The sequence below is a fragment of the Peromyscus leucopus genome, chromosome 3 (genome assembly GCF_004664715.2).
Source record: "Peromyscus leucopus breed LL Stock chromosome 3, UCI_PerLeu_2.1, whole genome shotgun sequence".
NCBI classification, from domain to species: Eukaryota; Metazoa; Chordata; class Mammalia; order Rodentia; family Cricetidae; genus Peromyscus; species Peromyscus leucopus.
Window position 1 is genome coordinate 17155734 of NC_051065.1, and position 21046 is coordinate 17176779.

The following is a 21046-nucleotide window of genomic DNA, read 5'->3' on the forward strand; positions in this document are numbered from 1 at the left end:
CAACTTCAGTTAAAAAATAAAAGGAAGAAAAGCTTTTACCCTTGGACAGAGAAAGTGACCTTCAGTGGGTATAGCAAAAAGTAATGCTTTTAAGCATTGTGTCCCCTGGATTTTTCTCTCTTTCAAGGAGGAACTGAAATTAACATACATTTTAAAATCTTGCAAGTTCACTGGAGTAATTGACCAAATTTCTTTGGGCATATATATTCTAAATTTGGCTGAAGCAATGTTCTCACAGATAAAAATTTACCAAATGTTCCCACAAATCAACGATATTGATGTTGATTTTTTTTTACATTTTGTTTTTAAATGTTTCAAACAGATTTTGTCCTAGTATTACCCCAGTTATTGTTTAATCTTCTGACAGGTAATCTGATGATACTTCTTCATCTATATTATCTTTCTTTTTAATTTTTAATTGACCATGGAATTACCTTTAAATTTTAACAGTTATCTCACAAATGGGGAAAATCTCTTAACAATCACAAATTTTAGAGAATTTAATGGGAATCTTACCAAAGCTACTGGATGTATTTAAAATATGAAAGAGAGGTGGAGGGAGAGAAAGGCTCACTTGAAAGAAACTCTAAAGTGTTTTTGAGTTCAATAGCTGTCCAACCAACTTGAATGAAATTGAATGTGATGTGAGATTTTAGGCCAGAAAGCTATAAAGACTCATATGTATTAGTTCGTAAGGAGTTGTACCTCGAGTCTGCTGATTGCTGTCATTCCCATAACCTCTGAAGAAATGCACACCACAGACTCTGGCTCTGAGTTCACCTCTACCTCAGTGACACAGCATTTTTTTTTTTTTCCTATTTCCAACTCTTATTCAGCAGTTGAAGCTAACACTTGAGAATCTGCCTCTTGCTTGACTGTTTCAGATAGATAAGACCTCTAGCCTGCTTTGGAAAGAATGGTTAAAAAAGGTAATTCTCAAGATTGTAATTATAGCCTCAAAAAATGTTCGCATTTCTAATAATATGACAATTGTGAGGAGGAGAAAAAAGTCGTTTCTACCCTTAGTACAAACTTACACAGAAATTATTTGTCATGTAGTACTTCAAAATTGCCTAGTAGAAGAGTTGAACTTGTTAATTCTAGAGTTCTCCATACTTAGAACGAGTGAACTGATCAGAGGTCAAGTCCAGAGAGGAAGTCTTTGTGCCCACATGCTTTCCTGTTGAGTCAGCACACTGATACAAGTGCTGTAATTTTCTGCATGATTTCCATCTTCAAGCAAACACACAACAAAGTGAGGCTTTTGTTTTTTTAGAAGAAATGCTCTGGAAAATCTCTATAATGCAAGGAACTGTACAAGGAAGAGTTCACGCCAAAGGATTTTATTCCTATGACTTTATCATTTAATGCAGATATTTCCGGATCATGGGACTGCAATAGCCACAAAACAAAACCAATTTCATCCCCATCTAGCATATGAGAAAAGAAACTGAAGCTCCCGTGAGGTGGGTTTAAACATAGCATCAGACCCAACTTTAGACCATTAGATTTTCCATGTGGTGAAGCAGAGGGTCCCAGTATGAAGATAAATTTATAATTAGAAGTGCTTTGAAGTAAAGATTTGTTTATTCATTTTTAAAATTGGCCAAACACTTCCCATGGAAATTAGAAAAGTACTTAAATTTAATCTAAGCAATAAAGTGCTTTCTTAAGCAAACCTCAAGATTTGATTTATATGAAAAGTAAGTTAAATGGAAGTATATTATCATGTATGTGCATCTCTGTCAGCTCACAAGGATCAGCTTCATCAACTGTATATCAGGAACCATCTATCCTTTCTTCTGCTCTTATGTAAAGTTGATTGGCAATTTATTTTTACAAATGAATGAAAGCTACTAAATAACCAATTGAATAGTTTGTGATATCTTTTTAAAGTTCAAGCATGCAAGTGAATTTTAGTACATCACTAGAACTTGCTGAAGCTAACATTCTATCTGCTTGGAGCTTATCGTGGAACACTGGGACACAATGTGTATGAACTTTGACACTGCTGCAATTTTAACAATGGAAGTTTACTGTCTGAACATCAACAGGAATATCTTGTTCTGTTAGAAAGTTTTGTTATTTTAAAACATTATGGTCATTTGGACTTCATCATTATTAATGATTTTATGTCAGTTGTTTGGCTGTGTATGAAAGTACATAGCATGCCAGGCGGTAGTGGCGCACGCCTTTAATCCCAGCACTCGGGAGGCAGAGCCAGGCGGATCTCTGTGAGTTCGAGGCCAGCCTGGGCTACCAAGTGAGTTCCAGGAAAAGGCGCAAAGCTACACAGAGAAACCCTGTCTCGGAAAAAAAAAAAAAGTACATAGCTACAGCATTAAGTATTCTTTAAAATTCTAATAACTGTCTTTGACATACTGGACACATGCATTCACTACAGTTTGAAAAAGAATTCTCTACATGTACATCTACAGCAAACGTTATATATAATATAAACAGAAGAATGAAAAAGTGTCTGCCCTGAAATATGATGATGATGCTCCCTTTCCATTTGTCCTTCTTTATCAGTCTTCATCTAAATAAACTGTGGCTCAAAAAAAAAATCCCAGAAGGATAGATGAGGAAATTTCTAACAAACTAGAAAACTTCTAGAACAGTTGAAAGTTCTAATTTATGATTCCAACTCTACGCCATGGAAGCCTTTCGTATAAGAGTAGAAATGAGCCAAAGTGACAGTGTGTGACTTTACAGGGAGAAATCTTGACACTACTGTCACCTCTTAAGAAGGGCAATTTCTAGAGTAGAAGTGACTCAATTACCATGGTTGAACTGAAATCAGAGATTCCATGCTTCAGATACTGCCCCATATGCCCCATTAGGAAGTAGGGGAGACTAGGCAGAGAGAAGAGAAAAATCAAAGACAGGAACTAACACAACAAGGGTGCCACTTACATCCAACAGCACAAATAGTCAAAGTGTAACTAGTAGAGAAATCACAGGATGGTGCAGGATTATACACAGGACGTGAGAAAAGGGTAGAACAGGTGCCTCGGACATAGAAGTAAAAAATGGAGCGCTTGAGATTTTAACATATAAAATAGTGGGAGAAAATACCATATGGCAAACTGTGAGTTATTCACTTCAGATTTCTTGAGTTATCAGCAGTTGACTGCTTGGGGAAAGAATCAGTTTTCTTTAAGGTCATGGCCACTGGTGGGTTGACTGTGATCCAGTGGAAGGCTAAACATCCAGTAGTGTATGGTCAATGCTAATTGTACTTGATGGGTTTTTAAAAAAACTAAAAACAAGGACAGAAAGTTGAGTGGGTATGAAAGAAAGAATGTATGTGGGAAGAGTCAGGGATGGGGCAATATGGTAAAAATACACACTACAAAATTCTCAAAGAACTAATAAAAATGAGAAAAATAAACAAAGTATTAATTAAAATAGACAAAATTTCCCTGTAAAATGAAAGTTTACCAAGAATGTTTAAGGATGGATTTTATTATGTATTTACATACTTGGAAAATATTTTTACAAAAGCCATGCAGAGCTGCCTATGCATGCTTTCATCGCTTCTTGCACATATTTCTTGTCTTTTTTCAAGGAATATTTTACATCTGGAATAACATCCAGTACTGGATCTAGTACACAAAATCCATCAGTAAGTGTTTTGACAATAATGAGAATTTATAAAGCACACTTTGTGGTGGTTTAAATGAGAATCTGCTTCCCCACCCACCCACCATAGGCTCATATACATAATTGCTTAGTTCCCAGATGATGAACTATTTGGGAAGGATTATGAGGTGTGGCCTTGTTGGAATAGCTGTGGCCTAATTGGAAGAGGTGTGTCACTGGAGTGTCCTTTGAGGTTTCAAAAGCCTATGGCAGGCCCAGTCTCTCTCTCTCTCTCTCTCTCTCTCTCTCTCTCTCTCTCTCTCTCTCTCTCTCTCTCTCTCTCTACCTACCTACCTACCTATCTATCTATCTATCTATCTCTCTGTCCCTCTGTCTGTCTGACTTTCTCTCTTTCTCTGTCTCTGTCTCTGTCTCTGTCTCTGTCTCTCTCTCTCTGTCTCTCTCTCTCTCTCTCTCTCTCTCTCTCTCTCTCTCTCTCTCTCTCTCCCCTCTCTCTCTTTCAGCACCATGACAGGCTTCAAGCCACTATGCTCCTGACCACAATGATATATACTAACCCTCTAAAATTATAAGCAAGACCCAGTTAAATACTTTCTCTTGTAAGAGTTGCCTTGGTCATGATGTCTCTTCACAGGAATAGAATAGTAAATAAGATACAAACATCTCACATACAGAGTGATTTTTTACAATATTTTTTCCTAAAATTATGTGTTAAGTTAAATTCAACCCAGTACTAGAAGAAAAGTTAACTAGAAAATTAAACTGTTCTATAAATCCTCATTATTTTCAAAATACTTACTGGTGGGTTTTGTGACCAAAACAAGATGTTATTGCAGATGCAAAGTGTCCCCTTAGGGGGAAAAAAGAAAGAGATATGCAAAAAGACAGTGAAAGCACAAATACAGGCAGTTTGATGGCATTTGCAAAAAATGTTTTCCAAATGTATAAATACATAAGGAAATCCATTCTTTAACATATCTTTATGAGCACAAGACCCAGGTGCATAATGTCACCTGAGATTGAATCTATTATTATAATATTATGTCAGTGTGATGCTACTGAACAACTACCAGTCAGCCTTAAAAAATAAGTTATACTAGGAAAGTTAATAATGCATTTTTTCTAAACCCTTGGGTAAAAGGCATGGGAGAGAAATATTCACTAACCTACCCATCTGGGTTTCTCTATGACAGTAAACAATCTGATGAAGGGATATATAAATTTACAGCCATAATGTAAGATATCCAGGGCAAGATATCTAATTCCGCAGAAGCAAAGGGTTGTAGAATCTAAATTATCTACAGTGACTGTCTAGGCTGATAAATGCTGCAGATAATTTCTGGCCTCTGTAGTTCACTTTGTCAGCGTAGCTACAACTGTGTTTGGAGAGTCTCACATAAGGCTTTAAATTGACTCATTTGTAATATACAGCAGATGGTTCTTCCCATTTGTTACTGGGTGTTGCCCTATACACTCTCATAACTCCAGCCTTTGGACAGCCATTTGAACATTTTTCACCAAGTAGCCTCCACTTTATAGATAATACTTTGTAGTTCCTGCCTACCAATATAAAGAGCAATTTCAGTAATTCCGGAGAATTATCCACATAGCAGCTTGTAATATCATTTTAAAGCACCAAACTCAAAATGAGTTTGCACTATTTTTAACTAGCTATGAAAACCTACTCTAAGATTTTAAAACAAATTATATTTCCCCTAATAGCACATTGGTCATTATAAGGTTCCTATGAGGAAATATTTATTATGGTTCATACTAAGTCAACTTTCTTAGTAATTATAAATTGGCTAAATTTCTAAAAGTTGGTCTCAGTTAGAAATAAACTTTCTAGAGCTGAGATAGCCTATGTTTAATGTCTATGCACCATTATTTTCAAAACTCTTGAAATATTGCAAACTTTTATGGATAAAAGGAATCTTCAAGAAACATTAAGTCCTGCATAATAATTGTGTCCATGCACTGGAATTTCACAAATATAGGCTTAAAATTAATTGTGTGATCAAAAAATAGTGTCAGCAAGATGAATAAACAATTTTAAAGTCATTTTGCATCAATGCTTCTAAAACGGAACCTCATGGACTTTCTAATTTATTCCTCTTTTCTTTTACTTGTTCCCCAAGACAAGAAAGAAGGCACAAAGCTATTATGACAGTTTACTGGATTTATCTTAAATTTCTGCCAAGAATTAGAATGCATGTGGCCTTGACCAATCTCGTTAGTCTAATGATAGTAAGTTGGATGTGGCTCTTGTATCCTAGCCCCATATGGGGTCTGGCTCCAAGGGAAAATGCAGCCTTCATAAAATAACCTCAGCAGATAACAACTGGCCCACTGTCTGCTCAGACCATGCTCAAACATTTGCTGAATGTACGCACTCTAGTTCTGAATTTTGGTTCTTCATTTATCCAGAACACATTCATTTGCATTTCTATTCTTTCAAGTACATCAGGCTTTTGCATACAACTCAAAATTATCTTGATGGAATCTATGTGTTGGTTTTTGATATATGAATAGAATCATTTCCCTGCCCATTTCTTTGTATATATACAAAAGATCTCATTCAATTACAGGAAATGGATGTGCTAGCTTAACTACTTATTTTTTTAATACTATCAACAGAAATTGTATTTTTTCCCTTGATGGTCCTTTTTTAAAGGAAGGATTTGTTGTGGGATTTAGGTTTTTATATCTCTTCTTATATTATCAAGGAACTGTATACAAATGTTCCAATGCTCCCCACCTGGTTAGATTACTAAGAACCAATATTGGAGCTGAAATTTTGTCTGCAGATAGTTGACATCAAACAGAGTCACATTAGTGATATTTTTATTTGTACTTTTCATCTCCTCTTACTGTGAAAACCCTTTGCAGAAATATTAGCAAGTTAAGAAGCCATCACATACTTTGCTTTACATTTCCTTGGCTTTGATTCAGGAAAGAAACTGTAGCTGCTATGTTTAAAAATAAGACCAACTTCTGAACACCCTAATGATCCTCGGGTTGTCATGATCTCTCATTTGGACTCTGGCAATTATTCTCATATGTACCCGAGATAAGCTCACCAGTCTAGACGCTGTTTCTTCCTTGTCCTTCGCTTTTGCAAAAGTACTTTATGCCCATGCAGTGCCTTTCATCCACAGACCTCAAAGTGGTTCCTTTTCTCTAATATGCCTTTATATTCTCTAGAGAACCATAAAGGCTTTTTTTTATTGTAACTCTAGCCTTCTTTCATAGGTGAAATCTGGTCTGGTTGCTAAGAAGCATGGATTTGAATACACTCTGTAACAGCGTCTACCTTCTGCTTTTTAAAATGGTTATTCTTTTTAATCCATTGAAGTGCATTTGACTATCATTTTTAAAAATCTCCTTTAAAAGTCAAAACGCAACTCTCTGGAAACCAATGAATCTCATTGCCACGGTATGGTAGGTCTCCTGCTTCCAGATCTATAATCATTTCTTCAGTGTCAGTAATAAAATGCTTCGGTAACCTCTCCCAGCCCCTTGGCAATCTGCCTAATAGTGTCAGGCCATTCTCCCCTGAAATCCTATGACTCAAAGAGCCAAGAGTGATGGTGCTGCTGCCATGGCAACATGGAGCATGGAAAGCCTGGAAGTCTTGTCTGTTTTACATGAGATACTAGCTAAAGAATGTATGCTACAGAATTGAGGTTTAATTCATTACAAATGTCCCCTTGAGTCCATTTTCTCCTCCTATGTAGACTCACGTGTGTGTGTGTGTGTGTGTGTGTGTGTGTGTGTGTGTGTGTAATTTTTGTTTCTGACTTAACTAGTGATTCTTTACCATTCCTCATTTACCATGTGAATATTGTTCAAGATCACATGTATCCCAGTTACCTAAATAATTGAGTTAGCTAGGGCATATGAAATTATATTCATCCTTTCATATCTGCTGGTTCACACACACACACACACACACACACACACACACACACACACACACCCTTAATCTGTGTGTCAAGAACTCAAAGAATCTTGTGATCACTGCCTTGGTATACCAGGCAAACAGAAAAAAGAGACAGAGTTATAAAGTCAGAGGTACTCACAGTATATAAATAAGATGGACACAGAGTCACTTTGCCCATTTCAGAGAAGAGATCAGGACAGATAATTTGGAAATGGCTGTATGGAGTATAAGTAGAAGTTTAGTAGGCATGGTATCATGGTGATATAGTGCATACCCCAGTATAGTGTGTGCCCTAATAAACTTATCTGGGGATCAGAGAACAGAGCCAGCCACTAGATTAGACATAGAGGCCAGACAGTGGTGGCACACACCCTTAATCCTATCACTCAGGAGGCAGAGATCCCTCTGGATCTCTGTGTGAGTTCAAGGCCACACTGGAAACAGAGCCAGACAGTGGTAGCACACACCTTTAATGCCAGGACTTGAGATCTCATGTCTTTGCTTGGGAAGGACACAGGCCTTTAATCTTATAGAGGGCCCAAGTTTGTTTCTGAACACCCATATGGAGGCTCACACCATCTGTCACTTCAATTTCAGGGTACCTAATGCTCCCTTCTGGCCTCTGTGGGCACCAGTAATGCACATGGTGCGCATACATATATATATAAGGAAAAACATTCAAATACATGAAAAGAAAACTAGTAAACCCATTAAGTAATGTCCATGATTTTAATAAAGTTATTACTCCCAGTAGAGACAAATATCCAAAGATGCACAGCCCATTAACTGCATCAGCAGTATGGCATCAAATCCTAAAAAATCCAGGACTTTCCTTGCCTCTTTGTAGGACCAGCTTTCCTCATCATTTAATATAATCTCTCCTTGCTACTAAAGTCTACATGCTCAAAGGGAAAGATGTCCTCTAGCAGAGACTCAAAGAAGAATGAGTCACCTCAAACATGAGAACTAACAGCACCTTGAATTTTCTATAACCCTAAATGAACCAAGAGAAAAGCAAAGTTCATCTATCACAGATTAGATAACTGATTCGCAGACCAAAAGATGATTATGTAACTAATTGAAGGTCACAGAGAAAATCAGCCACCTCGGGATCAGAGGCCAAGCCTCTGACTCATTGTTCTAAACCCCCATTATGTCATTTACTTAAAGGAATGCTGTGGGTTAATCTACAAATGCACTTTCACAAAAGCCTTTCCAAAACCTTCAGATTGACATTGTTCTAGACTAACAGATGATGCCTGAATCACAAAAAGGATTTGAGGCTTTTTGTCTGTTTTGTGATAACAGAGATCCGAAGGCTTTGTTAAGCAACTTGGTGAGGATCCAGTTTGTACTCAAGCCTCTGGCAAATGTTCTGAGAAACTGGGAACCACAGAGTGAAGAGGAATAGGTGGATTTCGAATGGAACACCTCCTTCTTCAGATCTGTAATCATGTACTTCAGTCTTCTTAAGACCGTTCCACACATTTCTTTCAGCCACCAACGTCTCTGCCCAGAGTTAGCCAGGGAATCATTTGCCATCCTAGGCTAGTGACTTAAATAGAATAATACCAACTGTACATTTTTCTGCATATTCAGACCTAAAAAGGTACAGAAAAGTTTATAATGGAGTAAAGATATGAGGTTGAAATTGGTCTCCCCCACAAATGAATAGCAACTTGTTATGGCAGTTTCTCCATTGTTTGTTTTTTTAATGGAAATTGGAATTAAAAACTAGAGCATAATTTTACTCCTCAGCAAAGGGAAATTTTTTCAAAATATTTTATTCTTCTATATACTAGCATCCTAATAACCTAATTATAAATCAGTGAAATTCCAGAGCAGAAAAAATATTTCTATCTCTACATGTGGTGTCAGTGGTCAAAACAACGGTATATATACAAACATTCTACCCTGTATGGTAACACAGAGGCAGGAAATGATATATATCTGGGATCAGTCTAGTCTTATCTACATATATTGTTTTGAATAGCATAAAAATCAGTGGAATACATGTTGGGAGAATGGTAGATATCACTTCATTAAGTGTAAATTTTTTAAAGGAGTGCTGTCGAAGTTTCATTAAAGAAAAACTTTCCTAGTTTGCTTTTCACCAGTCTGTTTCGGCATCCTTCTGTTAATATCAGAATCACCTGAGTAAATGATTGCCAGTGTGTATACTCTGTAGAAATTTCTGCCTGCGTGACCAGTTCAATATTATTGCCACTGTAGTGATGGACACCAGTTTTAGCCAACATGGCAAAGTTTTCTATTTCAGATTTCCTCAAAGCTGGACAGTTATTGGTGGGGATAACCAATTTCACTTTGCCCTGTCTGATCACAACATGTACTTTCCACTTTCCCTAACAAGCTGGAGCCTCAAGTCGATCCACTCCACAGACTTTTTCCTCTTTTGGGGGGCCACTATTTTCCTGCCTTAGGTGTGGGGCAGCTGCCAACCAAGAGTAGCTGTCAAGGCGGCCAAGGAGTGAGAAAATGCTAAGCCTGAATTTTTATTAAAACAAAAATAATTGAATCCCAGGGTGGCTTTTTATGACACAGAAGCCATGACTTGAACCGATGTCAGACCTCCTCCTCAACTCAGCATTCCCTCTTCTTGGTGAGGTCCTGTGCCTCCTCCATAGGTCACCATGGCAGCCTTTTTGAGCAAACCTCTAGCTCAAGTTAAAAATAACCTCTTAAGTAATCTCCAAGGCCTTTTGTCTATGCTCTATGCTGCACTTGTCTGTCTTTTTACTTTGATGATCTCCACTCAGCTTCAAAAACGTTACCAGTCTGCCTGCCGTGCCCCATGTGTTCCCTCCATTTCTTTACATGATATGACTTCTGCATTGTCCTTTGATTTGGTCTGCTCATCTGTTTTGCTGGCATCAAATCTTTCTTCTCATCACTTGGAGGCATTCTTAAAGTTCATTCTCAGTTTCCCTTTTGTATACTAATTTCCCATATTACTCATCTAATTGTAGGAATTCAGCTGTCCATCTCTGTGGCTGCCCACCAAAGCGGTGTTGCTAGCCTATATCCCTTGAGAGGCTTCTTCCAGAGTACTCTGCTGGGAATCTCTGCACTACAGATGAACACTTCTAAAATGGAATGTACTTCTCTCCAAGCTTCTTCCCCGAAAGACTTTCCTGTCTCTGCTCAGAATATGTCCACATCCATTCTGCAAGGCCCCAACGTCAAGTCTCCTACTTAAGAAACTCTTCTGATGCTTTAACAACTCACCCGGTGCTGCCAATTATCCCAGCAACAGCTGCTCCTCCTTTACCACTCACTCTGCTTCTGCTTTAGGCTCCAGTGCCTGACCTATTTCTCCCCATTCCCTCCAGCTCAGTTGTTATGATGAAAGTCTTCAACATAGAGAGAAATTGGAAGAATAGCACAATGCTCTGCTGAACATCTGTACAGGCTATCTTCAGTAATCTTTGACATTATGTCAAATTTCGGTTTTGTGTATCGTCGTGAGGTTATAAGTAGAGAAACTGACATAGAGATGACTACAGTTATGATTATTCATATACATATCAACATAGTGCTATAGTTTGGAACTCAGACATCTTCCAAGGGTCCATGTGTTGTAGACCTGGTCCCTAGTGTGGCAATACTGAGAGATGGCTCAAACTCTGAGTGATGAACTAATAGAACATTCCTTAAGTCATTAGAATGTATCAAGAAAGATTTTATAGGACCCCTGTCTCTTTCTGTCCTTTTTTATTCATACACAAACAAGTGCAAACACACACACACACACAATTTGAAATACTGGGGTAGATATGATACTTACTGGCAAACATCCTTAAGAGAAAGAATTTGGAATGTACCAGGCTTTGCTGACTCCTCATGGGAGGCCTTACTTTTGCAAAGGAGGAATTGTGGGGTAGAGTGAGTGGGTTGGCTGGGGAGAGGAGGGAGGGAAGAGAAGGGGATCTGTAGTTGGTATGTAAAATGAATTAAAAAAATTCTTAATAAAGAAAAAGAAAAAGAATTTTCTTTCATTCTGCCCAAAGATTATCATAGCTAAAAATAATAAAAATAAAACTTTGCTAATAGAATCTGAAATCCATTCACCAGTCAAATATTCTCACTGGTCCACAAAATGGCTCCCTAGCTAGTTTTTAAAACTATGATGTACTCACATCTTACAATTTGCTGTGATATCTAATCATTTTGTTTCTTAACTGCAGTCTTTTCTCTCCCTCCTGTTGACATTTTACTCGGTCCTGGAGAATGTCTGACAATTTCAATTTGCCTGTTTCTTTAAAGGTTGTTTATCACGTTCCTCTTTCCCTTATAGCTTATGGGAATATGACCAGTTATAACTAATTTCTAGTTTGTACTGACCATTCCTCCTCATTTTGACCCTTATATACAACATGGATTCTTATTTCAGCTCCCCTCAAGTTTTAATTCCTCTCCTAAAATCCCCCTGCCCTCACATTCTCCCTATCAGTCTCTACCACAGCTATCCTTACGTCATAAAACCCAAGTCCCTTGATTTTGCACTTAAGACTCCCACAAAGTGGCCCTGACCCACTGCTTGGTTTTATTTCTAACTATTCCAGAGAAGCTGCTTGTGGTGGTATTGTGTTCTCCAAAATATTGTGTACTCTAATAAATTTATCTGGGGTCAGAGAACAGACAGCCACTAGATACAAAGGCTAGGAAATGGTGGCACTCACACCTTTAATCCTAGCATTCCAGAGATAGAAATCCCTCTGGATCTCTGTGAGTTCAAGGCCACAATAGAAATAGCCAAGCATGGTGACACGCCTTTAATCCCAAAAAGCCAGCCTTTAATCCCAGGGAGTGGTGGTAGAAAACTGAAAGATATATAAGGCGTGAGAACCAGAAACTAGAGGCATTTGGCTGGTTAAGATTTTGGCTGGTTAAGCATTCAGGCTTTTAAGCAGCAGTTCAGCTGAGATTCATTGGGATGAGGACACAGAAGCTTCCAGTCTGAGGAGACAAGACCAGCTGAGGATCCGGCGAGGTGAGATAGCTGTGGTTTGTTCTGTCTCTCTGATCTACCAGCATGGACCCCAATAACTTGCCTCAGGTTTGATTTTATTAATAAGAACTTTTAAGATTCATGCTACAGCTGCTCCCAGGGCATGCCTTGCTTCCTCGCCTGTCTGATTCTACTCTTTCTGATCTCAGGACACCCTCACCTCCAAGTCTACCCTGCCCAGCTCTGTGAAAACCTTTCTATAGGAAGTTTCTCCAGAGCACTGTGGTGTTTTCAGTCATTGTCTCGGAACTCACAGTTCTTAATGCTCCTACCTCATCATCCCTTTGGTAGTTAGTCATAAACGGTCTCAATGCAGCTGTTTACTCTTTTCTCATAGATAATTTATGACTTCTATAACTTTTCAAGTCCCATTGACCACTGTGTCTTTAAGTATATTTTACATTCTACTATGGCAAGACTCATGTTAAGATATAGATACATACATATATATGTATTCTATATGTATATATGTTATCTGATAAAAAGTCATTCCATAGGAGTCATTTTATTGATTTTTTTTTTCTAGAGCAGTAGTATCTGGTTTTACCTGGGCTATCTAGTCTCTGGTTTTCCAAGCACTGTTAGGTATGGGTTCCATAGCAAAAAATAATGAGTCCTAATGACATTCTACTAAAGTCATAGATCACTCACTGCCTTGCCCAGCCATCATCAGAGAAGCTTCCTCCTGTAGCAGTTGAGAACAAACATAGAGACCCACAGACAGGCACCATGCAGAGTGAGAGACCTCAGAACATTCAAACCTAAATGGGATGTCTCCATCAAACCCCTCCCCTCTGGTCTCAGGAAATCCTGGGAAAGAGGAAGTGGAAAGAGTAAGAGCCAGAGTGAGTGGAGGACACTAAGAAAACAAGGCTCTCTAAATCATCAGGATCAAATTATTATTAATTCACAGACTGAGGCAGCATGCAAAGGGCCTGCATAGATCTGCACTAGGTCCTCTTTACGTACAATGGCTCTCAGTTTAGTGCTTTTATGGGGAAAAGTGGTACTCTGGTTCTTGATCTTTTTTCCTTCTCTCAATTTCTCTCTCTCTTGTCTTGTCCAAGTCCAGTGAGATAGTTTTTGTTTTATCTTGCTACATTTTGTTTTGTTATATTTCATTACTATCCCTTAGAAGCCTATTGGGTTTTTTTGTTTTTGTTTTTGTTTTTTCTAATAAGAAATCCATATGGGAGGGAATGTGGAGAGGAACTATGAGGACTAGAGGGAAGGGAAACTAGTAATCAGGATATAGAATGTGAGGGGAAAATTCTATTTTTAATTAAAAGAGGGGAAATCATTAAATATATATTTATTCAACTAATCAGGAAATTAGAGAAAATATAACCAGACAATTGTAAAAATCAAACTTAAAGTTTGAGAGAAACTTAATCTCTGTCAGATCATCATTAATATGTGAAAACTACTCTATATGTTCAGAATAACTAACAATATATCCAAGCACCAAGTTTTATCTGTATATTTTGTCTATATAGTGACAAATATAGTCACTATATTTGAGCAATAGTGGTGGAGGAAGAGTGGGATGAGACTGAAGGACTTGAACTCAAATCCCAACTCATCTCACACCAAGAATACGCCTTTAGACAAGCTATTTTAATACTTTAAATTTTGGTTTTCGTATCTATAAAATGGGAATTATACCATATTTCTAGTGTGCTGGAGAAGTGGCAAGGTCATAATAAATTCAACCCTTATCAGTTGCAATGTTTTCAATAATTGCTCGATGGATCTAATTGAAGAAAAATCATGTGCTTGCCCCACGAAGGAAGAATAAATCTCATGTTAAAGAGAGACTCTTCAAATACTTGAAATCAAGTCACCTGAAGAATTTGTAGGTGGTAACTCTGAATGTTAAACTCTATTAACTCTGAATATTTGCTACATCTGCAAACGCTCACTGAAGTGGAGGAAGAACTATAAAACTCACATTGCAAAGAGACTACTCTATTCATCTGAAAGAGGAGAGACACTTTCACAGCACCAAAGCTGCACAAATTAACAAGGCCGACTAGGCACAGCTGGACCTGACCAATTCAAACACTTACAAGATTGGTGAGGGCACACAGTTCTGCATGAGATGTAGAAAACCATGGCTACTGAAAAGTACTTCAGTATTGCTGAGAGAGATAATCCACATGACATGCTCAACCTAATCCAGCCAACACTAAAGACTGTTACTGTTACATGATCATGAGTGCTGTTCCAAGGATCTTATCAGAAGAGGTAGAAATTCCCAAGCTATGTCTCCCTCCCTCTTCTTTGCTACAACCCTTCCTGTATAGTCACTAACTTCCTCAAGGACATTCTTCCTTACTCCAAGTTGTAGACAGAAGTATCTTCGGTCCTGCCCAGCCTGCGGTCCCACAGCTGCTTATAAAATAATCACTCAGAGGCTTAATATTAATTACAAATTGTATGGCCTATGACCCCCACACATTTTTAGCTAGTTCTTATAACTTAATTCAACCCATTCCTATTATTCTATGTCTTGCCATGTGGCTTCATGGCTTACTGGTACCTTCACATCTTGCTTCTCTTGGTGGTGGCTTGTAGCATCTTCTCTTTCTCTTCCTCTGTCTCTTCTGGTTGAATGTACCACCTAACCTTCTTCTGCCACACCATTGGCCACACAGTTTTATTTATCAACCAATCAGAGCAACACATATTAACAGCATACAGAAAGAATCCCACAGCACCAAGTCCTGGCTGTCCTGGAGATCCTGGATAGATTTGTTCCTCATCTAATTGCTCAAACATTAACAATTGAAACCAGTTCTGTCTCTTTCATGGACATTGTCACTTCTCAATCTATGTTGGCCTTATCTGCCTTCCACATCTCCCAATGACAACATTTACATAAATATGTATATATGTATATACATATAGTTTTGAGTCAATACATATACATGTGTCAACACACACACACACATACACACAAATACAAAGTCAAACTAATTTTCATTCCACAATAAAATGTCTTTTCTTTACATACTTATAAGATGACTTTGTTGCTATTTAACTAGAAGTATATTTGGATACTTTATCTCTTATATAATAACATCTAAATATAATCATCATAAAGGGAAATTTGGGGTTAATGTGATCCTATCTATGTTTTAAATGTATTTTATTTTTCATTATGTGTTTATGTGTATATTTGTATGTGGACTTGTGTACATGGGTGCAGTACCAGAGTCCAAGAGAGGGCAACAGATTGTCTAGAGATGGAGTTACAGATGGTTGTGATCAAGCATAATTGTGAGAGAAACTGAACATGGGTTTCCTGCAAAAATAGTATGTGCTCTTAACCCCTAAGATATTTCTCCAGCCATTGTTTCATGTAATTTTATAGCGCAGAATTAATCTTGGCATCTTTGTTGGGAGGACACTCACCACATTCTAAACTCTCCTCAGTTTTACCACTGGTTTGGCATTAAATTTGATGAACTTTACAATTCTTAGACATCATTCCAAGTTTCTTGGACTCACTTTCCCACTTCAGAGACAAATTGGATAATAATATAAGATTGCTACAGTACTCTCTCATGCACAGTTTATACTATTATCTGTATCTGCTTCAAAACTCAGTGTGTTCAAAGAGGTTGAAAGGTTGCTCAATAATAAGTACAGCTAACACCATAGACACATGTAGATAGAAAAGGGTCAGCTAGAATGTGCGTATTTGTTAATTTTTAAATTATTGATACATTACTTTAGCATCATCTGAAAGACCACCAATTATCATTTGCCTAAGCAAATATAAACAAAATAAAATTAGGGTTAACTAAAACTCAAGTAAGTTTGGTAATAAACACTCATTATTAGCCTCATTCCCTAAGAAGAAACAGTTGTTAATAAGAGAATAAGAACAAATTCCTATAAAGTAGGATGATAGAAGACTACAGGATGATCTCAGTGAGGAAACAAGTAAGAGAGTTCAAGCTAGATCAATTGCCTAATGCCTGCCCAACAAGACTAAGTGACCCTTCAAAATACATGCAACTTCAGACTACAAGATAAACAGATGGTAAGGGTAAAAACATTCACCAAAGATAACCAAAGCAGAGAAAACAATAAATGGATAGTACAAAAATCTAACACCATGTCTTTTAGCCTCTTTTCCTGTTTAAAAATAGTAAAACATAGCTTGGTGTAGTAGCACATGACTTTAATTCCAGCACTTGGAAGGCAGAAGGAGGATCTTCGCAAATTTGAGGCCAATCTGATCTACATAGTAAGGTCCAAGACAACCATGGCTATGTAGGAAGTAGAAATATCCTGTCTCAAAATAGAAAAGAAGAGAAAATGAAAAAAAGAAGGAAGGAGAGAGAGAGAGAGAGAGAGAGAGAGAGAGAGAAGAAGGAGGAGGAGGAGGAGGAGGAGGAGGAGGAGAAAACAAAAAGAATTTTTGTTATTCTCCTAAAATATTCTGGCATGAACTATTCTGTACCAAAACAGAAAAAAAAAAAAAAACTGGGATCCTGTACTTTCAACTAAGGCTCATACAAGTCAGCATTGCTTGAATCTGGATAATGTGTTTAGCATAAATGCTAGCAATAAGAGAAAAAAAAGAGTACACATTCTTCAGTTCTTCTTTTGCAGATTTGAAACATAAATGTATTGAACTAGATATCTTCTGTACTCCCAGGAGACCCTCAGAATGAAAGGACACCGCAATCACACTTGTGGGGAAAACAATACATTTGCTGAAGGGTAAATCCTGGTCCCTTGTTTTCAGCTCCTCTTTTTGCAAGTGAAATTTAAGCCTCATGAATGTCTAAGTGCCTGAAGGTTTATTCACAAACACAATACAGCTAATTTGGCTTCTTCCTGTCAACACAAGCCTATAAAGGATGAAGTGAAATGTGATGAATGTGCTTGGGGTTGTTGCATATGAAGTTAATAAGATAATTATTAATAATTGCTTTCATATAGCCACTCATTAGCTGATCATCGGATAATCTACTGGGTGATGGTAGCACTCTCCAAAGGAAGGATTCTATAGCTATTCTGATTAATCCTCTTAGAATCAATGCTGCCCATATCAGATGCATACAGTCTGGTGACTCACTGGTACTAATTAACTGAGTGCAAATATCAAACCAAATATGCTTTCTAACTCCTGTATCACGGTCATAAAATATATAGCCAGATACTCACACTTCAATTATGAAGTACAAACATGATTAGGTATTTCTACCCTCTCCACTGGTTTAATCACCACAAAAGAGAAGGTAAGACACAGGATAAAGAAAAGACTCAATGACTACATGCAGGCAGAATAGCTAGCTCTGCAGCAAATCTGAACCCTTATCCATTCAGCTGTGGATAACCAAAGCTAAATATGATGATAGCATCCTTCTTAATTCCCATACTACTTCAACACCAAGTGCCAAGTTTTTAACACTGAGCAATTTGTAAGATCAGCTCTAAAACAATAGTTTCTCAACTTTTATACCACTGATACTAGGTCTGGATCATTCTTTGTGTGGAAGGATGTGCTGTGTGCTGTAGGATGCCTTACAGAATCCATGGCCTACCTTTTGGCACTGTGTTGCTGTTGCTGCTGCTGTTGCTGTTATTGTTGATCGAGAAGTGGGGCATAATATGACATGCAATTGGAGTTCAAAGGAGTTCAAAGGTCAACTTTGTGGCATGGCTTCTTTCTTCCACATTTATGTCAAACAGTAAGTGCCTTCACTCACTGCGCACATCTCAATGTCCACAACTTTTATTTTAGCTACCTAACTTATTTGCCCTTATTACCTCTTACTCCATCAACAATTCATCCTGAAGTCAGAATAACTAAGGTCACATCCTTCTCAGTTTAGGACACAATAGTTTTCATTGGATTGTAGAGGAAATCCTTAACAAAGGTCCGGTGCAGTCCTTGCCTACCTCTTCAGCCTCAATCTCTCTGCAGTCTTGCATTCACTGTGTTGCACAGCAGCAGTGTTCCTCTGCAGCTGGCATGCTCTCTTCGACCTGCTTTGCGGCTCTTGCATGTGCTGCCTTCTCTGCCCCATGTGATCTCTCTACCATGTCTAATCTTCACAGGCACCTTCGAGGAACTGCTCTGAGAGCTAGAACTTCAGGAGTAAGCATCACCTGGTCCCATGAAGATTTTAATAAATTGGGTAGAAATGGACAAGGCAGGGGGAGCATATAAACAACTGAATGTATACAATGTCGGGCTGTGATAACTACAGGGTAAGGATAATGGGGTGCTGATAGAGACTGAGTTAATGTTTATACAAGGTCATCAGGGAAGCGCTTACTGATAAACCAAGGGGTTATCTGGAGAAGGCTGTTTTGAGCTGACAACAGCAAGATCAAAGGCCCTTATATGAGTTTATCTGTATGTTCCATGAACTCAAAAGGACAGTCATAAGAAAAGAGTATAGAAAAATGAGGTCAGAAATGTAGCTGGAAGCAACCACATAAAGCTCTATAAGAGGAAGCAGGAGCTTGAAGATTTACTTTAAGGTGGGAATCATATTAAGATGGTTTTGACCAGAAGTCTAATGTAATCTGACTTTCCTTTTAATGGGATTACGCTGACTACAATTTGGAGAATAGACTCTATAACCACTTGGTCAAAGAAGACAACTAATTAAGATTCCATTGTTTTATCTACTTATCCCTTATAATTTTTTCAAAATCTGTTTCATTTCCATTAGAAACCTGGATATTCATGCTTTTATTATCTATGTAACACTTTGTATTCCAGCAACTTTATCTTTGCTTTTATGATTCTTTGATTAATATTTGTCTCCTTTGTTGGTCCATGAGCTCCTTCTGGAAGGGACATGATACCATTTTCCTTCTCTAATGCCAAGTGAGCATAGAACAACATTGGTTCTCAGTAGATATTAAGGAAGGGAAAGAAACCCAGAGGGATGAAGAAAAGGAATAAGATGTAGAAGGAAAATGTTGACGTATTGTCATTTGTAAATGTGTGCTTGTTATAAGTATTCAAAAAAATATTCCAGTATGCTTGAGCAAGAAGTATCAGATTTTTTTTCTAAAACATAGGAAAGATTATGCCCTACCTTCCATGGAAGTCTGGTCACTGGGACATAGCAGTTAGAGCTATCTAGCATTTGTTGAGAGCCTACTATGTCCCAAGAGCTACTTGTCTCATTGAACCCTGTCTACAACCTTAAAGAATTTGTATCATTGCATTTTTCAGATGAGCAAATGAACTTGGAGATGTTAGTTACACAGTCAATAAACAATGGAACTGGGGGGTCCAACTCATGTTTAGCCAGCGTGCACACTGCTTCCTACAGGGACAATCAATGGCAATTTTATTAAAGACTTAGCTCCTGCGATCCATCCTAAAACACAGCATCCTTGTGTTGAGCAAATAGCAGTGCTTGTCACAGATGTATTTCTGGGCAGATATAATGTGCAAATTTTCCCCTCACAGAAACAATTTCAATCAGTGCCATACAATTTCATTTGAAATTTTAATGAGACACAACATGCAAAATGTAAAAAAAGATGGGAATTAAAAAAAAACAACTGGGCACACCTAACAGTGGAAGTCACAAAATTGTATCTGCTGCAGCATTAAAATACAGGCAGAATCTGTATTCTCAAATGCCATTTAGAAGGCCTTAGTTGCTGTAATACATTAACAAGAAATATAATTTAATATCACTTTAGGGCATAAAATAATTCTTATTTCGGTATGCTCAATAAGAACAATAACTATGACCAAATGAATGTCTATTTTTGATAAATTCTGAGAAAGAGACAGACGAAAGTCGATTTAAGGCCACACTTGGAGATTTTTTCATCACAGCTGCATAATGAAACATGGACTTCTAAAATATTTATGACAACTTTCATTACTTAAATCTTTTCAGTGAATTTCATTTTCCCCAAAAAGGAACTTTCCATTTTCTGTAGAAAAAAATATTAATCTATCTAGAATTAGAATGGCTTTGATATAAATGTGTGTAGACATGAACACATACAAGCATATTATATACATATATGTTTGGTTTCCTCTCAGAAACAGACAGAAGGATTGTAAACAAATTCAATTTTTAGCATAAAATTAGAAAACAAATCTAAAACTCTTACTATGTTCATGTTTTTACACAATAATATAATGTTAGGTTTTTGTCTTATGATAAATATTCAAGTATCATTCATGGTAAGATAAAAAAGATATAGTCTATCTAATAAAGAATGAGTCATTAAACTCAGGCACCAAGATACTGTAATCTTATGTTAACATTATAAACATCAAGACTATGTTAATGGTATACTAATAATTAAAAACAAGTGAAGTTTAAGACAATTACAGTATATGTCAACTTTTATAAAAACTTACATATCACTAATAAAAGTAAACAGAAATAAAAATTATGAAAAAATTAGTTCAATATGGAAAGTGGGAATATGAGCTATATTTTGAATTATATACATCT

The 21046-nt window shown here is 37.4% G+C and overlaps 1 protein-coding gene and 1 pseudogene across 2 annotated transcripts in view; both read right to left on the minus strand.

Moving 5' to 3' along the window:
* Nxph1 (neurexophilin 1) overlaps nt 1-21046 on the minus strand; it is a 294908-nt gene that overhangs the window by 95656 nt on the left and 178206 nt on the right. The gene's annotated exons all lie outside the window — the stretch shown is intronic.
* Nucleotides 8015-10471, minus strand: LOC114693478 (annotated as a pseudogene).